Here is an 8,630-nt window from a genome sequence, read left to right as displayed (position 1 = left end):
TGAAAAAAAGGAAAAACATGAATGGGACGATCAATGCAAAAAGGCCTTTGAGAAAATCAAAGATTATCTAAAAATTCCACAAATTTTAGCACCACCAGTACCCAAACTACCTCTTAGGCTATACATCACGGTTACACACACGGCCACAGGCGCCATGGTAGCACAAGAGGTAGAAAAAGTCGAGCGTGCAATATATTACATAAGTAAAAAGTTCATTCAATATGAAACAAAATATAGCACCTTGGAAAAAACAAGTCTAGCATTAGCTTGGGAAACTAAAAAATTACGATATTATATGCTACCACACACTCATGTAATTTCTCAACAAAATCCGATAAAGTATTTGTTTGAACAACCACCTATACAAGGAAGTATATCCAAGTGGTTGGTGATGTTTCCCGAATTCGAGCTAAATTCCTGAAAAATCAATGAAAGGAAAAGTGATTTATGATTTTCTAGCCTAACATCCAATTCAAACAAGTCATGCATAAACTACTCATCTTCCGGAGGAAGAGATTCTCATGACACAAGATTACAAATGGGTAATGTACTTCGACGGTGCGTCCAATAAAAAAGGATCTGGCGTAAGAGTGTTACTCATCAGTCTAGAGGGAGCACATACTCCAATCTCTGTCAAATTAGACTTTAAGGTTACTAATAATGTCGCGGAATGTGAAGCGTGCATTATTGGATTAGAAGCAGCAGCTAGCATAGGTGTGCAAAAATTAGAGGTATATGGAGATTCTAGTTTGATTATAAATCATATACTAAAAAAATTGGAAAATAAAGAACTCCACAATGATATTATACCAAGCACACCTAGAGCAACTAATCGAGCATTTTGAACATATTGATTTTAAATATCTCCCAAGGGATTATAATCAATTTACCGATGCGCTAGCAAAATTAGCCTAAATGATCAACATTCCAGATCACTTAAATATGATGCCATTATGCATTGATAGAAGAGAAGAACCAGCATATTGCAACGCAACAGAGGAAATAAATGACTTTGAAGGAGATAATCCTTGGTATGATCATATCATCAAATATATTACCCATTGTACTATTCCTAAATATACTTCATCGAAAGACCAATGAGCCTTAACAACACTTGCGGCACACTACGGTCTAGTAAACGGTCAATTATGCAAAAAAGGACCTAATGGTCAAAGCTTATCGTGTATAGACCAACCCGAGTCCACACGCCTCATGGAAAATACTCACAAAGGTGTTTGTGGACCTCACATGAATGGTAAAATGCTCGCAAAAATAATTTCACGACAAGGGTACTATTGGTCCACTATGGAACTTGATTGCATACAATATGTTAAAAAATGTCCAGAGTGCCAAATGTTCGCTAATTTACAACACCTTCCACCATCGGAACTATACAACCTCACTTCCCCTTGGCCTTTTTCAACTTGGGGAATTGACATAATTGGTAAAATTTCTCTAACAAGAGCAAGAGAGAACGAGTACGTATTAGTAGCCATCGGTTACTTTACCCGGTGGATTGAGTCTACTTCTTACGTGAATATCACTTCTAAACATGTCGCAAAGTTTCTCGAACGAAACATATATTGTAGATATGGAGTTCCACATGAACTAATTAGTGACTAGGGATCTCAATTTAAAGCTGAAGTCGAGACCCTCTTAACTCGTTATAAAGTAAAACATCATCACTCATCTCCATACAGACCTCAAATCAATGGAGCTGTAGAATGTCCATGCAAATAAAAACATAACAGTCATCATTTAGAAAATGGCAGGAAATAATAAAGACTGGTCGAATAAACCTTACTTCGCATTATAGGGTACGGTTATAGAACGTCCATACGAACATCAATAAGGGTAACTCTATACTCCTTAGTTTTTTGAATGGACGCAGTTCAATCAGTTGAACTGGAAATACCATCCCTACGCATCGTACTCGAAAGTAATCTACCGGAAGCTGAATGGGTAAGAGCGAGATATGAAGAGATTTTATTCCTCGATGAACGACGATTAAGAGCTTTCCATTATGTACAAGTCTACCAACGGCGCATTGCGCATCATTTTAATAAAAAGGTAAAACCCAGAAATATCAAAGAAGGTGACTTTGTACAAAAGGAGGTTAGGGGTCCAACAACCGATCCAAGAGGGAGATTCAAGCCTAATTTGATAGGTCCCTACCGCGTAATTGAAATCTTAGCAGGAGGAGCCGTCAGATTAATGGATATTGGAGGAGATGAAATTCGCCAACTAATAAACATTGATCGACATAAAAAATATTACATATGAAACCTGGATAAACTCGTTCATTCATTAAATAAGTCATTTTTTAGCATTCAATCGAAAGATTCTAAGTGTTATGCACTTTACCGAATAACACGACAAAGCCCACAACACTTGGGGGGTAATTTAAAATAATAAACCATTCTATGTGTTAAGATTGTTTCGAACATCACAAAAAACTCTTCAGACATGGGGGGGGGTAATAATGTAAAAAAATAAATATTTTTTTTAAAACACTCGTAGTACAGGTTTCGCGTGCAACTGGAATAGTTGCACACAGATGTCACGCGCAACAAATTTGGTTGCGCGCGACAGGCTCGCACAACCTCGACTGTTGCGTGCGCCACTTGATAATGAACTACGAACCTGGATTTTTTATGCTTCAAAAAGGTTGCGACTTTTACTTGGGACAAAAAACGGTGTTTCTTGAATATAACATATACTCGGAAAATAAAAAAATTAAACTTTGAATTGAATTTTTTTAAACAAAGTTTGATTAATTTTTCATTTAATTTCTATTCAAGAGATTAAAGAAAAATAAAAAATAAAAAATAAAAAAAATTGTAAAAGAACTACTCAAAGACCTGATTTCGTATTACAAATACCTTGGCAATCTTTATGATTCGGTCATATCAAAATAAAAAAATATAAATGTCATTTTTATTTCATCAAAAATCCAAAAGAGAGAGACATTATTGAATTAGATAGTAAATGAAGAAAGCAAAAAAAACACACAGTAGTGATTACACTTTATTCAAATTAAACTAATGATAAAATTGTGAAACACTCTAAGGTTTTACTATGTCCTCGATTGTCACGGATCATAGAGGAGTAGTTTCCATCGCAGTATTTTTAGAAGCCTTTGAGCTTTCCCCTACACTCTTCATTTTCACCCAAACATTTTTCTTTAATTTAGGGATTGGGGCCTTTGCAACCTGTTTTCCTTTCCCTTTGACAATTTGAGCTTTCTTGCGAGTATTTGGAGCTTCAAGAAGGTTCTTTGATTTTCATAACTTGTTGCGTGGGTTTGGAGGGAGCTTTCCATTTTTTTTTCCTTCGAATGAGCCTTAGGAGATGAGAAGTCTAATTTTATTCTCACTCCTTTGTTTTTGCCATTAGGAGGAGTAGTTGTGGCCAAATGCATCAAAGGCTTAGGTTGATTGCTAGCCGTGGCGGCTTGATGTTGAGATCAAGCTTTGTTTAATTTGCCCTTATCCGCCGCATTCATCCAAGATTTGTAAAAGGAATACAATACAATACTTGCGGTAGGATTTTGTACTATCCATCTAGGAAGACTTGACCAATATTCCATCTAACGTGGAATTCGTTCAGGTTTAAAGATCACATCTTTAGGGGCATCACAATATTGCGGGGGAATCATTTGTTTCATCCCATATTGTCTCATTACCCTACAAGGAAAGATGTAAGTAGTATTAGATAAACCTAGAAGCCTAATATAAGGGAAATTTAAACTATTCCAAACCATACTACTAATGTTCCACCAAGGAATCACAAAACATATGTTAGGAACCCCGTGACAGAAAAAAGACGTCCATTCTTCTTCATTCTTATGTTTGTAGAGATTTCGATGTCCAGGTAATGTCCTTACTCCATTAGCCTCAAGGTTTTATGGCTGATCAACAATTCACAAACGCTACATGAGCAAAATAATAAAAAAAAAAAGATAAAAATCAGTTTGCGATTTTACACAAGCAGGTTGTGCGCGCATCAAAATCAGTTGCGCTCGCCAACTGCGCGCAGCGCAGAAGCTTCATGACTTGCGTTGAAATATGATGAAAAAAAAACGTACGTGTAATAGTAGTGGACTTCCCGTGAAACCGTTTTTGTTAGGGTCTCCTCTAAGGCAATTCAAGCATAGAACGGTTTCCGCCAAAGCCAAAGGAGCGGGTGAATGACATCCCTCTATTTGCTCTACTATGGACACCATGGAATAATCTCCATACTCTTTGCCTGTCCTAAGAAAACAATTAACGATAAGACAATAACACAAAGCACGAATTTTAAAGCGTTGTTTAGTCATGTTGTCACGAGGGGCGACGAAGTGTTCAATAAATTGGATCAAATGTACGCCTTCTTCAGTTCCAATGTTAGTCATATCATTGTCAGACACACCAAAAAATATTTGGAATATAGGTTTGGGATCCAATAAGGTAAGCGCATAAGTCACAGAGAGAGTATTTGTAGGGAAGCCTAGCAATGCCTCAAACTCACCAAGAAGTGGGACAATCTCATCCCCTTTAAACAAGAAAAGATGGTGGTTAGAGTCCCAATGGTTGATAGGGGCATGAAGAAAATCAAAATTAATCACTAGTTGCATGTAATTCAATAGAGGGTCTAGGTTGGAAATTTTGAAAGCTAATTTGTCCTCGGTGAGAGGGAAGTGACCCATTGCTTCAAACGTTGTTCAAAGGTTTTCATCATTGTTCAAATAAAAAAAAGAGAGAGAATTTAGAGAAATAAATTCTTTTTAGTTTCTTATGATATTAATAAACGAACGAATGCGAGATATTCAAAATCCTAAACGAAACCATGCTTAAATAGACCCAAGAGGGGCAAATTTTCGGGAATTTTCTCTCAAAGGAAAGTTCACAAGCAAGTGGCGCGCGCAACTCGTGAGTTGCGCCATCATTCGCGCGCAACCAATTTACATGCGCGCAACCGCCTCGCGCAACTCCACCAGTTGCGTGCATATGCTCTACCGCAGCATATGAGTTAGGATTATTTCCATATTTTGGACTACATTATGACGGAATCTCATGAGATCTTAAGACAAATCATACGCTTACCTTTTACTAACCCTTGTGTCCTTTTCCTTGATATTTTCTTATTTTTATTATTTTCTTTTTTATTTTCCTTTACTTATTTCTTTTTTTCTTTCTTTTTCCTATTCTCCTTCCTTTGTCTCTTTTTTTGTTATTTTTTCGAAAGGGGTAATTCGGGAACCCTTCCCTCCCTTGGGATTTTTTTTTTTAAATTCTTATATATGTAAAAAAAATATAGTAAAAAAAATAAATAAAAAATATATAAAATAAAAAAATGTACACATGGAAACAAAAGAAAATGACATATATATACAAAAAACGTGTCATATGTACAAAAAAATATAATATATACATCTGTTTCCTAATAAAAAAAAATGTGTGTACAAAGGAGGTTAGGATGCTCGGCGACTCCCAGACGGCTGTTGCACATCCTGCAAAATCCGAACGAAGATTAATACATAAAATGTTTGATAAATTCGTTAAAAGAAATATAAATATATAATGAACTTACCGCGACCATCCGATGATCACGGCATGACAAAGTGATGAGGGCTCTCCGATAACTAGCTCAGAAAGCGCGCAAAGTCTTCACCGTGCCGTTCACGATCTCTCGCGGAACCTTTTCCAAAATACAAGGACAATTAGCAAAAAAAAATGTATATGAAATATATATATATATATATATATATATATATATATATATATATATATATATATATATATATATATAAATTCATATGCATAAGGAACATACCGACTCAACCGTCTCAGGAACAAACGGTATGCTGCCGAAAGGATCTCACGAATTACTGACCCAAAGCATCGGTATACGTGATATCCGCTATAGGAGGCACCCAACCACCTAGCTCAACCCGGTAAAAGAAATAATAAAAGGGTTGAGGTTCTGAAAAAAAAAAATAAATAAATAACAAAAGAGAGTTAAAGTACTAACCGGAACAAAAGATGGAAAATGAGTAAGCCTGGATGCAATGAAAGTCGGATACGATACATCCGGCAGCACCAGCTGCTCTGCTGGATAACCTAGGATCGCCTGAGCTAGATCCTCGGTAGACAGCAAATCCAGACGTAACATCCGGAACGGAAGATCCACAGGAACCCTGGGCTTCTCAAATGCAGAATGCCAAAGAACACGCTCGCCTAAAAACCAAGTGTCTGTCTTCTGGAAGACTGGAAGTCCCTGATAAAGGGCCCGGAAACGGCAACGAATCATGCCAGACCGAATAGCCTCAGGGAGTCCGATGATCAAACTCTAAGGACGGAGATCGATCTATAAACATAACCACATAAAAAATCATGAGAAAGAAAAAAAAAATCAAAAGATGCACATGTAGTTGAAATACTCACCGACGCACGAGTTGCCGAAAGGATCCTCTGGCGAAAGTTGCTGGCTGAAGTGGCTTGTCTCTTCTTAATCGTGACCAATTGATGGCCGATAGGAAAACGAGCAGCCCCAAGCGTCCTGGGGGATAATAAAGGCAGGTACGAGTATCCCCAACCCTAAAAGAAAAAACGAAAAATGATAAGCTTAAAGGAGAAAAGCAAAAATAATAATTGAAAGAAGCTTAAAGTACGTACCTCAAGGATACGACCATGCCATGTAAAGGAGATCCGAGGCACCTCAGTAGCTGCCGCGGAATCCATCACCCTGGTCGCCTTACCTATAGATGTAAGCATACGGGCATACGACACCTCCGCCCAACTCAGGTTACCTACTTGCCCCAAATCACTAAGGCGAATAAGTAACCTAATAGCAAAACGTTCTACTCGATAACTAAAGATAGTAACGGAAAGAACGTGACCAATGTATATCTGAGCCAGCTGCTCAGGTGTACACTGCCGATCAACCTCATCGGCCGACAACTCGTCGGCAAAAAACCAAGTACGGACAAGATTGCGCGTACACGTGAAGGGCCACCGCGAGACGGTCCTCCACAAGGTCACACAGTCTCTCGTCTGACCCCTTAACGATATTTATGGTTACGGGATCTCCTCCAAAAGGAAAACCCATAATCATAGAGAAATCAAAAGGGGTAACCGTCATCTTTCCCCATGGAAAGTGTTGGTGGAATCCCATCAAAACTCCAGCAATCCACGGAGGAAAGCTGAAAACACAAGCTGATTCGATAAACTCCGAAGACCCGCCGACTAGGAGCCGTTCCCCAAAAGCTCCACAATCTCCTTTGCCACCTCGGGAAAACTTGCAAAACGGGCACGCTAGTCACTAGAGCCGTTCAGATGCATGCTAGGCTCAATCTAAGGAAAAAATTAAAAAAATGAAAATAAAAAAACGATTATGGTTTGAAAAGGAGAAAAAACAAAAAAAAAAGAGAGAAAAACAAAGGTGCAAAGAACTCACGATGCCGCGCCACCCTTTGATCGAGATATGATGGTCTTGGTCCCACTAAAGGACCCTAAGGTCCTTGTTGGGAGGAGCCTCCCAAACCACATCCTCTTGGCGTTGTCGATCGGCTGCGACGCGTCGCTCTCGAACCTCCTCTTGAGGACAGGTCACCCTCTTTCAAGGGAAGACCGCCTCGTCAGGACCCTCTAGAATCTCCTCAGCATCGACGAATGGAGGCGAGTCCATGCTATGATGGATAAAGTTTCTATATTAGTTTATTTTACTTCCTAAACTAAGCTAATATACGTATTCTAGACCCATTTTGGCAGCATAACGACTACCGATAGGGAAAAACACAAAAATCGAATGCCACCCATATTTGAGGGCTACGATGCCTACAGTTAAACTCATTAAATGGGGGCTTCTAACACCCACAAAAGTTATCCTATACCAGTTTTAACTAAACATTCAAGGGATTGTATTTCAAAATCTCAAAGAATCAACTACTCCTAGACGAATAACGGTAATACAAACATGATTATCATCTACAAAACAATTTTGAGGTTTAAACATAGCAAAAAACAGGCTAAGAGTATGCTTTGCGCCATTTTTCAAAAATTCAAAATTCGCAAAATGTGAATTATGAAAGTAATACTAGTTTCATTACTATATTCTACTTCATAACCAGCAAATGTAACCAAAATGAGCAAGAAAAGGCAATAGATTCGAGTAAAATTCGAAGAAAAAGAACAAGAAAAAACTTGAACAGGGAAATGCTCATATAAGGTTCAATACTTAACCATTTTTCATGAAATTTGTTGCAAAACATTTCTTAAATATAGCATAACAACATAGAACAAACAATTTCAAGAATAATGGACTAAATCAAAAACCCCCAAATTCAAAATTTGGGGTTTAACGATTCAAAAATCGTCCCAATTAAGCCTAAATCAAACGAAATTTAACAAAAGACTTGCAAAGGATTATAGCAAATATGAATAAGGGACGAGATATAATTCCTTTAGCTTTGAAAAACAAGAAAATCTGAGCTTCCTAGAGAGAGAGAGGAGCGAAAATGGCGAACGAAGAAGAAAAAGATTGCGAAATAAAAATCGCGCTCATCGATTTCTTTTTGCTGATTTAAATGTCGCGCGCAACTGAATCTTTTGCGCGTGACAGACCAGCGCAACTCACAATGATGCGCGCAA

Source organism: Chenopodium album, chromosome 3 (assembly GCF_948465745.1).
Source record: "Chenopodium album chromosome 3, dcCheAlbu1.1, whole genome shotgun sequence".
Taxonomy (NCBI): Eukaryota; Viridiplantae; Streptophyta; class Magnoliopsida; order Caryophyllales; family Amaranthaceae; genus Chenopodium; species Chenopodium album.
This window is presented reverse-complemented; position numbering follows the sequence as displayed.